Source organism: Oryzias melastigma, linkage group LG17 (assembly GCF_002922805.2).
Source record: "Oryzias melastigma strain HK-1 linkage group LG17, ASM292280v2, whole genome shotgun sequence".
In the NCBI taxonomy this organism is placed as follows: domain Eukaryota; kingdom Metazoa; phylum Chordata; class Actinopteri; order Beloniformes; family Adrianichthyidae; genus Oryzias; species Oryzias melastigma.
This window is the reverse complement of record NC_050528.1, coordinates 5,171,630-5,189,243: the sequence shown is the minus strand read 5'-3', so window position 1 is coordinate 5,189,243 and position 17,614 is coordinate 5,171,630. Positions and strand designations below refer to the sequence as shown.

The following is a 17,614-nucleotide window of genomic DNA, read 5'->3' as shown; positions in this document are numbered from 1 at the left end:
TCTCGACAATAGAAAAACGTGAAAACTCAAATTTCACTGTAATTTTTATTCAATTTTAAGGATGTTGACATGTTAAACCGGCATTCTTCGTCATTATTTTGGAAACAAAAATGTATATTTATGTTCTAAGATTAAGTGCTTTAGATTATATGAGGATTTATTTAGATGAACAAACTTTTACTAAGATTCTCATTTTCTTCACGTTCTAAAATTTCCACTTATTACACTAGTTTTGTCATTTAATCTAAATACAATGAAGTAAAAATAAAAAATATACGTATATATCCCAATAGTGACAAAATACTATCCTTTGAGATGTATAACTTTGAATTTGAAATAATTCTAACAGTTTTTTTAGCTGATTTTCCCCTTTTTAAATTGTCGTGTGGAACCCCTTGTTCCTGGATTTGGATATTCTATTATAAATTATCTTGTTAAATGATACACAATAAAGCAGTGGATGGTTGGATGGATGGACTTCTTGTTAATTAAAAATGAACAGATAATTTTACTACTTTCTAGTGATTTCCTTCTTTAGATGAATGTTCTTTTCCTAGTTTTAAGCGTCATCTTTTTGCATTGTAAGACAAACTGATTGTTTTCTAAAAATACTCGCTGGATTCTGGTCCACTATTTGGCAGACTGTCGATTTGTTTTTACTCCATCCAGACCAGCAGCTTTAAACCAGCCCTTCTTTCTCATTGGATTCTTTGTCACTTTAAGCCAAGTTTTTCTCAAATCAACACACTTAAAAAAAAGAAAAAATCAAACCCATTTTTGATTCAAATAAAAAAACAATTATAACAAATATTGACTTCGTGACACATTATTTATAATTTATTTTAGCTATTATATCGTTTTGCAGCCATTCTAAATGTTATTTTAAGGAATACGGTTTAACTGGGTTGAAAATAAAAAAAACAACTATTGAAAAAAGTCTTTAATATTTAACAAAGGGACTATAAAATATGTGGAATGTGGAAGAAAAAATGTGTTAACTTCCTGTTCTAGCATCCAAAAAAGACTGACTGTTTTAGTTACAGATGTGGTATATTTAAAAGCTCTAGACGTTATAAATCTCTGATCCGCTGAGATATTTCGGCCACATACCAGGTTAGGCCCAAAGATGAATTTTGTGTTTGGGGTTATTGATGGAGTTAGCAGGCCCCACAGTTCAAAGAACTATTTTGAAACAAAGGAAAATGGAAACTGACCTGACCTGGCTTTGCAGCGTGAAATTGCGAGCAAGCCACATGTGTTTCTGTTCATCTCCTCCACCTTGAGGTTTGAGAAGATGGAGAAGACAACACGCGATGGTGCAGCAGACATGCTGAAGGCCACCTTGCCGTGTCTTTTATCTTTTTGAGGAGTAAAGTTGCAAAAATGATTTCTACATTTACAAAACGCCTGCTTATGATCACAGCACGCCGTTGCTCGAGGCCGCCGCCGACACATGGCTTATTATGCTAGATCTGGAGAACATTTCATGGAAATATTCAAACTTTTCACGCAATTATTGACAGATTCTCCCCAAGTGACTCCTCTGGCTTACAAACCTCAGTGCCCCTTTTCACAGTTAGGCGTGTATGTTGCAGAATAAATAATATGATCCCACAGGAGGGATGGTGAAAAACCCTACAGTAGATCCTTTCGCTCGCCGTTGAGATCAAATGAGCGTAATGCACCGAATCCCCTCAAGTTTTTCTTGATAAGAGCAGCAAAGGCTCTCCAGGCTCTCCGCCGTCCCGCTGCTGATAAATGGTTTCCTCTTTTGAAAGGTTCCAGTCCCCATTCGGATAAGAGAAACACTTTTCAAAGCGGCTGCTTCATTAACGCGCGCTCAGACTTATAAACAAAGCACTTGTGTTTCACCCCAGCGGTCCTCACTTACACAATGAAAACGGGCCGATAGACGCGCAGAAGCTGGTTTAATAATCATCTCTGCTTTGGCTTGTTTAACGTAAAAGAGGCTCCAAGTAGTCAAAACAAAGCATAAATCAAACAACTTCTTGTTTTTCTCTAAAAGTTTACTCATATAAAAGGTGTTTTTAGTGTGTTTTTGTGATATTTTTCTCATGATGGATGACATATATAAAGAAAATTAAGATTAAAATTGCATTTCTGACTATTTCTTCATTCAAATTGGTTTGAATCGGGTTCAGACAAAAAGTGAAAAGGAGATTATTTGCGAAATAGAAAATACGCTTGGTGCACCACTATGGAGCTCAATTGGGGCCAAAACTATTTGAAACCCAAAAGAAAAAAATATTGGTGTTTGGTCAAAAAAATTTAAAGTGTCCAAAACCTTTTCCCAATCCAAAAATAATTTTCAGCTTCAAATGTTCTGTTTTTTAGGTTGAAAAACTCAAAATTTCCATTTCAAAACTTTTTTTCACTATCAATATTTTTCTTCACCTTCAACTCTTTTTTTTCCGTTTTCAAATCAGAAAATTTCAGTTTCTAAACTTCTTGGCCCTGTCGTTGCATGAGAAAAGCTTAAAGTTCAAGCACACAAGCTGTTGGAGCTCCAATCGTGTTGTAGCCATTTTATCCGAGCATAGACGTTTAAGATGCCTGCATGTAACAATAAGATGGCACTTTTAACGGGTTAGAACGGCGTTTTGGACGCACAGTTTGTACGCAATGAACATTTTAAAAACTAAAATCTTCAGATTCAAAAATAAAAAATAAAAAAAAAGAGTTAAAAGTGTAATAAAAAATTTTTTTTTGAATTTTGAAATGTAAAAAAATCGAACATTTGAAGTTGAAAATAATTAAGTTTATTTTAGGATAGCAAAACGTTTTGGACATTTTCCTTTTTTTGGCCAAACAGCAATATTTTTTTCAATTTGTTTTTTTAGGTTTTAAATAGTATTGGCCCCAATTTAGCTCCATACACCACAAGCTCCCTGCTCTGCTCCATTCTGATGCTCTCTCTTGAAGATGACTAGATCCAAGCGTCAAGATCTGGTAGTGTAAGACTCAATATGCAGTAGACAGAAACTAAACCATTTAATAAATAAACCAAAAGATGAGAAAACCATGTGAGCAGCATATTACAAACATTTGGACCCTACAGAGTAGCTAGCTTATTCACCATTTCACTGAAGCTAAAGCTAAAGAGTGTTTTTTAAAATTTAATTTCAACACTTTTCTTCTATTTAAAAAGTCTAGCGTCAATATAAAGTTCCCAAAATCATTATTATTGACTTACTTTTACTTATAAAGGACGTCTGTCCGCTGCTCCTTGAAGAAAAACATGAACAACCTGTTTGTAGAAGTCTTCCTTTTCTTTCTTCAGCTTTAAACAGCTGCACATGACTTGCTACCACTAATTCTATTATTCTTTAGCTGTGGTGTCACATTCTCTGGGCTCACCAGCGCCCTCTGCCTTGAGGCAAACGTACTGCAGTCCTCACCTAGTGTGTCCTCTAAAGCGCATTTTAAACAGGATAAACAGACTAAATGAGTCACAAACTGGCACCAATGTAATCAGACAGATGAGGAGAAATAGAAAAAGGAAGTAGTTAAAAGTAAAGCGTCTGTTATGATGATAGAAAGACCAAAACAGTTCAGCGGATGCGTCAGCTGCAGCTCCAGTGTGTGCGGTATGAGGGAGGCATGGGCTGCCGCTGCTTCACCAGACGATTTCTTGTGTAGGAATACTTAAATTCACTACTTTTTTTTTTTTTTTTTTTACCAAATAACAAAAAAAACATTGAAAACCCACATGGAAAACGGTAATCATATAATAGACATGTCTAAAAAGTAATGATTTATTTTTAAAAAAGAGATAGTATATTCATTTTCCTTAATTTATAGATTTTTTTACACTATATTTTGCAGGTGAGGCACAGCCTGTAGATCACGATGAACCTGAAACTGGTGTGACTGACAAAGGAAAACATGACCAAGAACAACATCACCAAACTAAACCACAGAACCTGGTCATACATCATGTATGTTTTCGTTTTCCTCGTCTGAGCTGCATCCGGCTCAAAACTGTGGCTCCATTTTCGTTACAGCGGGTGGAGGTGTGAAGGGCTGTAAGCTAACAGGAGACAGTGTAAACAGAAAACTCTCAATAAAGGGGTGGGGCTGCTCTGTGCCAATGGCCCCGCCCACAACTCAGAGGTGAATTTCTAATGAACCCCTGGAGAAACTATGTCCTTGAAAATGACACATTTTTTTGATTTTGGCTATAAATATAACTGAAAATCATTTTAAAATAGACCAACATATGATCAAAATGGGGTTTTGATCATAAATAATGATAAAATCATAAACTTAAAAAGTTCATCTCTCAGGGGTCGCCACGACTTTCACTGATCTGGTAGAGAGTTTTACGCCAGATCCCCTTCCTTACACAACCCTGTATTTGGGCCGATGGAGGGAGACCCAGACAAGGGCCTCCCAGCATGAAGGTTCTCGCCTAGGGACCCTGGAATAAGCTCATGGTGCCCTCTGGGAAACGAACCCTGGCCCCCCATGAGCCGGTCCTGCATGCAGACAACTGAGACTCTCAATAAACTAAACAGGGCAGCTGGTAAATAATTAAAAATCTAAATATTTCTCTTCTTTTAATGAAGGTAACTCTTAATATTATTCCCCGAAAGTATTAAATCTCACAAAATAGCAAGTATTCAAAAGATTTGTTTCCTTTTTTTTGTTTTTACCAACACAAAGCAAAAGTTTAGCATCTACTGCTGCAGCCACGTTATTCATGTTACTGACACTATTCACCTGCTTAAAAACCTCAGCGATCTCAAATATTTCATTTCATGGAGATTAACATTTTTCATTGTTAGCAACCATTATCAAGTTTAAATGAAAAGCAGCTCCATCAGATCCCCGACTGTTTTCGGTCAGAGTGAAACTTAATGCGGCAGAAATGTGAAATGAATCATTGGTGTTCTGAGCAGAAAGAACGTTGCTTGACAAAAGATCATCTTGTTACACATCAGGGACATTCCTGAAAATTCATTTTTAACTTATTGTCACTGATTCTGCATCACAGCTTTCATGTTTTGTGGAAGCTACATGCAAACTTTAAAAAATTTTAATCTAATGACTGTTTAAGAGTTTAAAATTCCAACCATAAGCAGAAGTTGGTGGCATTTTATTCTATTTTATTATATTCTTATTTACTTTTTATGTATTTTACCACAGACGGATTTTGTAATTTTATGCGTTTTTTTAATATTTTGTTCATAATTTGTCTAATTTTTAAACTTTCTTCTTTTTCATAGTGAACCTCTTTGGCAAAAGTAAAGTGCTATACAAATAAAGTTTATTCATTCATTCCTAAGCGGGGATTTATAGTTTATTAAATGTGCATGGATGGAAGCAAACAAATAATAATTTGCCTAAAAACAAAAATTACCTTCAGCGTTTGACCTAATCTACTATCAACATTTAATTTTACTTTTATTCTGTTGTTGCTTTTTTGAAGATAGAAAAGAGTAGTTTAATTTGTCCAATGGCTTTAAAACATTCCTGACAGTCAAAAATAAACTGAAATACATGGAAAAGGCTTAAAGACTTCTGTGAATCGGTGTGTTTTAAGTCAGAACAGTAGCTGAGTTAATAAGTTTTCATGGAAAAAAAATATAAACTTTGAATTAAATTTGCATTCGGAATGGTCAGGCCAGGTTTGTTGTTGTATGTCAGAATAAGTGGAAAAGTCGGAGTAAAAAACGTAGAAAATAGGAGCGTGTGATCACCTCCACCTGACGTGCTGCAGCTCTGTTTATGCTACACTATTTGGATGTCAGATGCTTGTATTTATGGGGCATTTTTTCCAGTCACGAGATGTGAATGTGGGTATTTTCTGACTTTGCATTCCTCTTCTGTTTTCAGTTTCGTGTTTTTGCGTTTCAGCTGTCGACTGAAGTTATCCACAGCCACTTTCATGTCTTCAGCCTGGAGCCTTTGCCTGTGCAGTCAGAAAGATAAATGCGTCTGCTGTGGGCAGCATCATTATTAATAAAATGCGACATCATTGCGTGGTGTGCTTAACGATAATCAGGCCTCTCTCTACTACACTCAATACAATCCAGATGTCCATTTGATTAAAGGCTTAAATGAGAGTGGAGAGGGGGAGAAGGGGGAGGCAAAGCCCAGGTCAAGCCCTGTGTTCTCTAACAAAGATTTACACAGCTCGGTTAAATAAAAACCCTTCCCCAACAACGCTCCTACTGGATTCCTGCGCGATGGTAGTCACCTGCTTTCAAGCAGCTCTACATGATGATCTATGTGAAAATTCTTCTGTAATTAAATATTCTCCCTTCTGCTAGACATTACATGTTTCATACTTTACTAACTGTGGGAAATGGAGGTTTCAGGACACAGCTGGAAACAGATTGAGAAGGCTTGTAATCAACCATTTTACCCAAAATAACAGCCCCTAAAAAAGGGATTTTTTTAAAGTATGCGCATCAGTCTTGCCGTTTGTCACCGTGTTCAAGAGGCCTTTGAGTTGAGACGGTTGGAAAATGTCGTAAACATGCATCTTCAGAGAATTATTGTCTGGATTTATTCACCCTATATAATAATTGGTATCATTTTTGACGAAACCCTTCATGAATTATTATTATTATTATTATTAGGCAGTTTTTGTCAAAACCAAAAATGTTTATTTTTTTAGGACAGATTTTCTATAGAGCAGCAGGAACTCATGATAAATTTGTGAATTCCCTCCCTAATCCTTAACTACTATACAGAACTCTATAGTGTTTGACCATATAGTTCCCTGGATTTTAAAAGCGATTCCGACAACATGCTCACCTCTTTATATGATGTCACTGATTTCACAAAGTGAAAATGAATGAATGAATGAAATGGTTTATTCAAGCAATCAGGTTATAATACATGAAATAACATATCACATAATAAATCACTTAAAAGGGGAGTGGAAGAAAGAGAACTTACGTAATCCCACCACAGCTCGACCATTTTCTCTACATGAACTATCAATATTCGGTTCAGGACTTCGTATCAAAAACGTATACCATACAATCATAGATTCAGGTTATCAAGGATCATTAATATCAGTGATATAATCAAAAAATAAAATCAAGAATACGTGCAGAATCAGTGCTGCATCATAGTTTAGGAACAAGTTTAAGGCCACGTAATCGTTCATGCTTGTTATGACTGAGCAATTATCTCGTTGTTCGTAATGTGCCTTTCCTTGTCAGAAATCTTCCACGAGTCGTAGCAGCGGTGATAGCTTAGCTTCAAGCTCCATCAGTGCTGAGATTTTAGCATCCATGAGCAGCAGCAGAGTTAGCTTAGCTTGGATATCTGCAAGCACGATTTTAAGCTCCATCAAATTTTCAACTCCCCTCATTGCAGTAACTGTTTTACAGGAGCTTGATTTTAAAAACCGAAGAGCTGAGGAGAGTTGAAGACACGCATCTACTCAGTCGTGAACTGGAACCGGAAGCCTTTATTCAACTGAATTCACTGTTTTGTGAAAATATGAATGTCTTATTAAAAAAAACTGATTTACATGTTTTTTGTCTGCAAAAATTGTGCAAACACAATGATTAGTAGTCTAGATTTGCTAATGTAGTAAGCATCGATGAATGCTGATTTTTCTCTAAGACTTCTGGGATATTTCTAGCGCCCTCGATCATGCAATTGTGGGCCGTGTTCAAATTCTTCCCTTACTGACTATATAGTGCGTTCGCCATTTTCTAGAGCATCCAAACCTTCAATTCCAAAATCAAGTGCCCTAGAAATTCCCCAGAAGTCTTTGCGAACAACTAGCGTGCATCGAGGCTTACTACATTAGTGAATATAGACCACAATGCATTGCGGTCGAACTATTTTTGTGGGAAAAAAATGCGTTTAAATGTAACTTTTTAATAAAACACCAGAACACAGTGGAGTCGCAAATAGAGATTGTAAAATGTTCGTATTGATTTGATTTTGTCTCCATGAAATTGGTGACGTCATATCCGGCGTTTAGAAAAAAAAAAGAAAAGTAGTGAGCATGGCGTCCGAATTGTTTTAAAAATCCAGAGTACTATATAGTCCCACACTATATAGTGTTTTATTAGTTAAGGTTTAGAGTGTGAATTCGAAAAAAGCCTTCGTTTACATTCTCTCCTGCTAGCTTATAGCCACTCACAGCCCAAGCTAACATTAGCATTGAAGAAAAAACAGCAAGACGTATCAGAGCTATCCAGTTCTGATCCAGAGTCCAGCTGAAATAAGGATACTAAAGATGTTAATGAATCTATTTGTCTGCAAGTGGATGCTTCAGAATTGTAGCAGAGCAGAGAGACTTTAGCCCACGTCACAAACCCGAGCTTTTTCAAACCGCTGGTTTTCTTCTGATCCTGATCCAACACGATTTAAACAAAGAAATAATCAGAAACGCAGTTTTAATATGAGATTATTGTTAACATACCCTTCTTCATGAGAAAAATGCTACAAGAATACGTTAAAAACACCAACAACACGCTTTTAATTGAAGTGGGTCTTTGAAAACCTCCATGTTTTCTGCCTTTTACTGATGTGGTCTCCAACCATTGTCAGGCCACGGGGTGCAGTTTAGTTTTGGTTAATTTTACTAACTTAGTGGTTTCATTTTAGCAGTCGGGGCACCCACTCTAAGAAAGTAGCAGACCAAGCAACTATCCTTCCTCTAGGGGCAGTAGAAGAGTTTCTCCTGCTCATTTCTAAATCTCCATGAAATCTCAAAATCACCTATGGCGGGAAAAAGGTGAGCTATTTGTCAAACTTTTTGATGAGAACAACTCATCTTCTGTTATATTTTTGTTGATAAATGTGTGGATCAAATCTGAGGCACACGGGTAAAGAAGGGGCTTTTTTCCTGAACAATATTTTTGTATCATAAACTAAGATTATTGTGAGCTAAAACTTACAAAATGATCTTAAAGATCATTATTAATACAATCTACATCCCATTTTAAAAAGCAACATTTGTTTTGAGTTTTACTTTATGGGTTTAAAAATCTCCTATTTACCCCCCAAAATTGAATTATCTGTCAATCCTTTAATGTAGATGGCTTTACAAAAATAATATTAAATTGCATGTTTTGTACAGTTGTATGGATTTTATTATTTGATGATTAAACTTGTGTCAAATTCTATTAGTCGTTGATGAAGAAATGAAAAATCTGGACGTTGTTTTGATCTAAATTTACTCTAAAGACACTGGAGGCTGTCAACAAATGAAGTCATCAGGCAAAAGGACTCACTCACCTTTCGGAAAAATAAAACTATGAATAGAAATATAAAAAACACACCTGTCACCAGGATGAATGAAGTCCACATTGTCTCTTTTTTTCCCTGTTTGATCCATTCTGGGCCTAAAGGGACGCAGACAGTTTGGACCTCCCTCAGCCTGAACCGCCACATAAAATGACTCACCTGATGCAAACTGGGCGTGGTCGTCCCCGGCTCAGACTTTCCCCCGAGCGACTTTTACAGGAGCAGAGGCTGAAGCTGAAGCACAAACCCACCCAGCTCTTCTCGGTCCACTTGTTTTCTTTACAGTACAACTGCTGATGCAAGACAAATAGAAGGATTAAAAATTGAGAATGACAGACGACCGGTGTTTGGTTTATTCTGTTTTACGGCGGGCGTTACTTGGGCCCGGTTGCCATGGTGACTGTTGTGCTATTTTCCGTTTATTCCATTAATGGGGTAACTGAACAGCCCTAGCTTTTCTTGTTTGTTTTGACTGTGCAGGTACCAGACAAACGTGCAGCCCCGCGTGGAGACGGGCGGGAAACTCCCTTCTCTGTGTGTTAAGCTCTCACATTCTTGGTGCAGGAGTCCGGGGGAAACCACCACTCAAAGGCTGAGCCGCTGTCAGGGCTGCAGTGATGCTATCTGTTGCTGTAAACTTGATGGATGCCACGCATTGCGAGCTGCAAGGCCCTGCAAGGGTGGAGGGGCCACAGGAGACCCCCGAACCACTTACACAGGTGGTGTGGTGGGGCGTAAAATATGACCTCAAGTAAAAATCGGAGCAGTTTCTTGGGTCAGGATTTGTGAGAGCTGCGCGTCCATCAACTGTGTTTGTTTTATCAATTATTTGCTGGTGTTTTTTTTTTTTTTTTCAGGCTGCCTGGTCTGGAGGACTCCAACGGGTTGGAAAATAGTTCATCTTTTCTATTATTTACTTGCAGAACAGAAATTAATGTCAAATGTAATGTAAATTAGATCACATTATTGTTTTTGACAATTAGAAATTTGACTAAATTAAGTTGATTTTGCAAAAATATGGGTTTAAACAAAAATACAGTAGAGTTACTCACCAGCTACCTTTATATTTAATATTTGCACAACCTGTGGAGTTCATGTATTTGCGTAACATACTGTGGCTAATGATTATTTAATCGCTGATTATGTTTTTGATTAGTTGATTGGACACCAATTGCAGTACAAGGAGGTTCGGTACTGCTAAAGCTCGACATATGGCGCGTTTACATCCACAGAAACTGAAATTTTACATGCATAGTTTACGAATTTCAATTTCACTTTATAAAAGATAAAAAGTTTAAGGTCCCAAGTAAGCTATATGCTAGCACAAAGACCCATAAGTGGCTATGTCTTTATACCGGATGTATCAAATTAAAATAAAATGTTTTCAATCTACATTATTTCCAGGGGTGTCAAACTCAAGTCCTCGAGGGCCGACGTCCTACTGGTTTTCCAGAAATCCTGCCTCATCTGCTGCTGATTACCTGGATCAGGTGTGTTTGGCCAATAAGGAGCTTCAAAGGCAGGTTGGTTGGAAAACATGTAGGACACCGGCCCTTGGGGCCTGGAGTTCGACACCTGTGATTTAGACTTTTATCTAGAAAAGGAGACAAAAATCAACAAAAGTGATAAAAACACAAACATTTAAATGGAAAGAAATTTTGTTTGTTACTTAAAAAAAAAATGGTATATATATATATATATATATATATATATATATATATATATATTTTGTGGTCAACTTTCTGGTTAAACTCTGCAGTAAACAAATCCTTAACATCACTGTTGTTTTGGATCATTTAACATCAAATCCTGAAAATGTTCTCCACAGTTTTTCCATCCTCAAAGTTTTCCAACACTTTACATTCTAAAGCATATCTGCGCAGAAGTCGTTATGAAAAGCCGCTTTTCTCCATGGAAATTCAAATTTTCGGGAGCTGATCACAAGATTTTAAGTACTCAGACAGTCATTGCAGCACTAATAATAGCACAATTACAGAAAATATTACACCCATTCTCTAATAATAAAATGTGAGTAAAAATGACATGACGAAGATGTCGAGTACTGTGAGGAAGACACCAAGATAACGGGATACTTCCATTTCAGATGCCACTGCACGCCTGCAATGCTGTTGTGAAAGTTTGAGTTTGTCTTCTTCTATGGTTGAGGAAGGTTTATACCGCCTCCAGAACTTCCTGTTGTGCTCTGCGATCCAAGTGAGTTTGTGGCTGGAGGTTCTAATCATTTAAAATGACAAAAAATATATAAACAATCCGTCGACAAATTTCTCTAGTTGATCAGTCGATGATTTGTTGACGATTAGTTGAAGATTTGTTGACGATTAGTCGAAGGTTAGTTGAAGATTAGTTGACGAAATGGTGACGATGAGTTGACGATTAGTCAAAGATTAGTTGAAGATTAGTTGATGAAATGGTGACGATTAGTCAACGATTAGTCGAAGATTAGTTGAAGATTAGTTGATGAAATGGCGATGATTAGTCAACGATTAGTTGAAGATTAGTTGATGAAATGGTGACGATTAGTTGAAGATTAGTTGAAGATTAGTTGAAGATTAGTTGATGAAATGGTGATGATAAGTCAACGATTAGTCAAAGATTAGTTGAAGATTAGTTGACAAAATGGTGACGATTAGTTGAAGATTAGTTGAAGATTAGTTGAAGATTAGTTGATGAAATGGTGACGATTAGTCAACGATTAGTCAAAGATTACTTGAAGATTAGTTGACGAAATGGTGATGATTAGTTGAAGATTAGTTGAGGATTAGTTGACGAAATGGTGACGGTTAGTTGAAGATTAGTTGAGGATTAGTTGAAGATTAGTTGATGAAATGGTGACGATTAGTCGAAGATTAGTTGAAGATTAGTTGAAGATTAGTTGATGAAATGGTGACGATAAGTCAACGATTAGTCGAAGATTAGTTGAGGATTAGTTGATGAAATGGTGACGATTAGTTGAAGATTAGTTGACGATTAGTTGAAGATTAGTTGACGAAATGGTGATGATTAGTTGACGATGAGTTGACGATAAGTTGAAGATTAGTTGATGTAATGGTGACGATTAGTCAACGATTAGTTGAAGATTAGTTGACGAAATGGTGACGATTAGTTGAATATTAGTTGAGGATTAGTTGAAGATTAGTTGACGAAATGGTGACGATTAGTCAACGATTAGTCGAAGATTAGTTGACGATTAGTTGACAAAATGGGGATGATTGGTTGAGGATTAGTTGAAGATTAGTTGACGAAATGGTGACGATTGGTCAACGATTAGTCGAAGATTAGTTGACGATTAGTTGACAAAATGGGGATGATTGGTTGAGGATTAGTTGAAGATTAGTTGACAAAATGGTGACGATTAGTCAACGATTAGTTGAAGATTAGTTGATGAAATGGTGACGCTTAGTTGAAGATTAGTTGAGGATTAGTTGAAGATTAGTTGACGAAATGGTGATAATTAGTTGACGATGAGTTGACGATAAGTTGAAGATTAGTTGACGAAATGGTGACGATTAGTCAACGATTAGTCGAAGATTAGTTGACGATTAGTTGATGAAATGGTGACGAAATGTTGAAGATTAGTTGAAGATTAGTTGATGAAATGGTGACGATTAGTTGATGATTAGTCGAAGATTAGTTGAGGATTAGTTGATGAAATGGTGACGATTAGTCAACGATTAGTCAAAGATTAGTTGAAGATTAGTTGACGAAATGGTGATGATTAGTCAACGATTAGTTGAAGATTAGTTGACGAAATGGTGACGATTAGTTGAAGATTAGTTGAGGATTAGTTGAAGACTAGTTGACGAAATGATGATGATTAGTTGAAGATTAGTTGATTATTAGTTGAAGATTAGTTGACGAAATGGTGACGATTAGTTGAAGATTAATTGACGATTAGTAGAAGATTAGTTGATGAAATGGTGACGATTAGTTGACGATTAGTCGAAGATTAGTTGAGGATTAGTTGATGAAATGGTGACGATTAGTTGAAGATTAGTTGAGGATTAGTTGAAGATTAATTGAAGATTAATTGACGAAATGGTGACGGTTAGTCAACGATTAGTCGAAGATTAGTTGACGATTAGTTGACGAAATGGGGATGATTGGTTGAAGATTGGTTAAGGATTAGTTGAAGATTTGTTTACAATTAGTCAACAATTAGTTGACGATTAGTTGAAGATTAGTTGACGATTAGTTGAAGATTAGTCGAGGAAATGGTGACGATTAGTTGAATATTAGTTGAGGATTAGTTGAAAAAATGGTAACGATTAGTCAACGATTTATTTATTTATTTATAATGATCAGTTGACGATTAGTCGAAGATTTGTTGCCGATTACTCAACAATCAGTCAACTACTAGTTGACGATCTGTTGACGATTAGTCAACGATCAGTTGACGATTAATCGAGGCACCAAGTTAATAATTAAAGTGAAAAGACGACAGGAAACCCATTAAAGAAATGTTTAAAACATTTGCATGTTCGGTGATTTGTCAACGACTAGTCGGCGATCAGTCGATGATTAGTCAACAATTAGTCGACTAATCTTTGAGAGCCCCTAATGTAAATTATCTTGACAAAAAAGTAACAAAAATTAGCAAAAGTGATTTAATGTTTCCTATTTTTCTTTTACATATTAAAATAAAACGAATGCCTATAATACATTTTTAAATCTATATATATTGAAGGTTAAATTTCTTTATGTTTATTTTCTAACGTCTTTATACTTTAATCTAGTTATACTAAAAAAGTTTCGTCATTATTTACATACATGGAACAACAAATAAAAATAAATAAATATAATACACATTAACTGGGCTGTCTTTTTTTAATACAACACTTTAATCTGTTAATATAAGTAAGTTTTCACATATTGTCACCATTTTTCCTAATAAAACAGACAAGAAAAATAAATGAAAAAGACATGGGTTTTCATTTTGATATAACTTGATGTTATACAAAGCAATGCCACTTTTCTGTGTAAAAGATGTCATAAATAAACCCCGTAAAACAAAATATTTAAAGCTGAAAATGGCTTGCATGTGTTAGTCGGCTAAATATTTGAACAACAACCTCGTTTTTACAAAAGATTCAACAGAACCAAATAATTTAAAGCTGCAAAACACAACAAATACTTTTATCTCTGTTTAGACATCTCAAGTGTGTCTTATCGGAAGGGACTTCTGCTTTCTAAACAACGCCAAATCTCTTTTTCCTTTCTATCCCGATGAGACGTACAAAACAGTTCGCTGCTCTCAAGATGTCTGTCATCTGTTTGAAGTTTATCTAAACACCATATGTATTTGTTTTCCTCAGGAAAGCGAAGGATGATTCTCTCAGTCCACTTATCATGCTTTGCCTCCACCGGTGCACATGTTATTTATTATGAAGTGACACCTCACTGTCCAGAGAGTCTACCGTGGTGGCCATGATTCATGCAGGCTGACTATGAGACACAGGAAAACCATTAACAATCCTATCAACATCGCTGGAGTTTCTGAAGAAAAAAAAGAATAGGTCAGTGAGAAGCTTTTTTAATCCTGTTTTACCAACAGGGAATCCAAACTGAGACTCTATAATCAGTTCAGAACGAAATCAAATTACAGGAATTAAGAATGTCCAAAGAATTGTTTTATTTTTAAACATCTAAATTTGATTTTCTTTTCATTTTTCTTTTGTATTGCAACAAACGAAACCTGAGCACCTCTAATGTTGGATAGATTTCATTTCTACTTTCTTTTGTTTGTACTTTTTAGGGAAACCAGGTGTATGTTTGTATAAACCTCTTTAGCATTTTAAACTAAACTTATTTTTCATCGTTTTATTTAGCTTTGGAGATATACAGAAAGGATTTTGGAGAGAAGAAACAGGGCAAAGAGGAGCAGGAGGAACAAAATATTCAATATAAAGAGGAGAAACACTAAAATAAACTACAAATGTTGCTTGAGGCTTAAAATGATCAATATCATAATAATTGCTAACAGAAGGACGGCCTTTTTGAACCATTTAAATATCCACAAGAACAACTGAACAAACTCACACACAGATTTATGCAAATTCAAGCAAAAACTGCACAGCACATGTACAAACGTGTGTGCAAACACTCATTTAATGCATGCGTGTGTCATACATCAGGCATCATAGAGAGGCTGAATCCACTCCAGCTTCTCCCTACGCCACCAGTTGTGAAGCTTCCCTGTTGTTGGAAATTGTTTTTTTGTTTTTTGTACTCTGAAGCACAGAAGTTTACATTTAAATTTAAATATTGAGTTTTTAAAGTTATAATACCAACGTTCTTGTGTATTTTACGAGCATTGGCAGCTGCACACTAACATAGATGACCAGTGACTATTGATGATGTCATCGAGGGTTAGTGATATCTGAATTTGAAGACACTTAATGTCTGAATTCCTTCTCTACTTATTATACAGTGCGTTCGCCATTTTGCAGTGCTGTCCAAATTCCAAAGCCGAGTGCCCTAAAAATTTCCCACAAGTCTCTGCGAAAAACCAGTGTGTATTGATGCTTACTTGACTGGCGAATATAGACCACAATGCGAACAATTTTGCGAAAAAAAAGAACACACTGGAGTCATAAATAGTTGTTGTAAAATCCTTTCATTGATCAGGTTTTCACTTTGTAAAATTGGTGACGTCATATTTGCCATTGGGGCTGCACAGTGGCGCAGTGGTTAGCGCTCTCGCCTCACAGCGAGAAGGCCCCGGTTCGAATCCCGGCTGGGACCCTTCTGTGTGGAGTTTGCATGTTCTCCCCGTGCATGCGTGGGTTTTCACCGGGGACTCCGGCTTCCTCCCACCGTCCAAAAACATGCTTCATAGGTTAATTGGTGACGCTAAATTGTCCCTAGGTGTGAATGTGAGAGTGAATGTGTGTGTGATTGAGGCCCTGAGACAGACTGGCGACCTGTCCAGGGTGTACCCCGCCTTTGCCCATCAGCAGCCGGGTTAGGCTCCGGCACCCCCGCGACCCCGAAAGGGAAGTAGCGGTCTGGAAGATGAATGAATATTTGCCATTAAAGGGGCCATACCATGATTCTCTTAAGCCTTTCAGAGTAAACTATATCAATATATATGATCATATATTACCTCAAGAACTCTAAAAAACAAATTATTTACGAAATATTAGTTATTTTTCGTGAGCTTTTTCCTACCTGGAAGTAAAACGACTTGATTCCTGAAGCTCCGCCTGCCGCTGCGTGTGGCTGCCGTCCATTTCATGGCGGCATCCCAGAGAAAGCCGTGTCTCTGTATCTCTCCCATGAAAATAATCCAAGCTTCTTCAAAGATGGATGCACATACCGTATATCTGCCTTTAGTAGGCCCGGCCATCACTACACGTCTTCACAACACAAACACTTGCAGAATGGGGGGTCCTTAAAGGAGACCTCCGTGTAAAGTAACAAACACCAATTTGAGCTGGAATTTATTGAAGACAGGACACAATTGGAGGATGTACGATATTCTGCATCTAAAATGAAAGCTCTCTGGAGAAATTGAGTGATGGGGGACGGAGCTGTCAGAGCCAACTAGCAGATTCTTCCTGGAGGAGCTGTTGGCATCGTGCTTACATCAGCATGTTTCCAAACGCTCGTTTTCGTGGGTATGGGAGGGGCTGCTGCAGACAGAGCAGGTTTTTACAGGATTACTCTTAAATACATGAATGGATCAAAATAACGTTTGGGGGTTCTTTAAAGTGAGGAATGAACAGTAAAATGCATTTAAAACCTCAAAAAGTAAAATTTTCATGGCGGGGCTCCGTTAAAAAAAAAGGGCACCAGAGGACACTAGATCAGGGGGCCAAAACCCAAAACACACAGTAGGTCTCTGACTTAACGGAACAAAAACTGTATTAAATACTTAAAAAAAGATAGTTTTTAAAACTTTTAAAACTTAACTTTTTTAACATAAATATGGATAAAAACAGACAGGAATATTATTCTAGAATAAATTAACCTAAATCTTAAACAACTTTCAGTATTTTTCTCTCCATAAAATGTATATTCTGTCAAAATTGTGATGTTACAAGATAAAATCGGCCGTTTATAATAACATAAAATGATCTGGAGGGCCGAATCCGGCCCCCGGGCCTTGACTTTGACACGTGCACTAGAGAGTCTTGCATTATATCGTTCTTAGTAGTTAGAGATTAGGCCAGGAATGACAACATAACCTCAATTTTTCATCAAGTGTAGGGGTGGGGAGAAGCCGTAGGGGAAGACTTCGGATTCGGCCTGAGTCTGTGTTTGAGCAGAGGTGAGCTGACATGTTCAGGTCAGTGTGAATGTGCAATGCTTTCACTGAATGTAGAATGGAGAACAAGAGGACGCAGGA

At 36.8% G+C, this 17,614-nt stretch overlaps 1 long non-coding RNA gene across 1 annotated transcript in view; it reads right to left on the bottom strand.

Annotated features, from left to right (window-relative positions):
• The window catches only part of LOC118599977, a 23,982-nt gene extending 14,345 nt beyond the window's left edge, over positions 1–9,637 (bottom strand). The window contains exons 1-2 of the long non-coding RNA XR_004949534.1: positions 9,406–9,637; positions 9,282–9,344 (exon numbers count right to left, since the gene is read on the bottom strand). This is a non-coding gene — a long non-coding RNA (uncharacterized LOC118599977). The remainder of the gene's footprint in view (positions 1–9,281; positions 9,345–9,405) is intronic.
• Between the last annotated feature and the right edge of the window lie 7,977 nt (positions 9,638–17,614).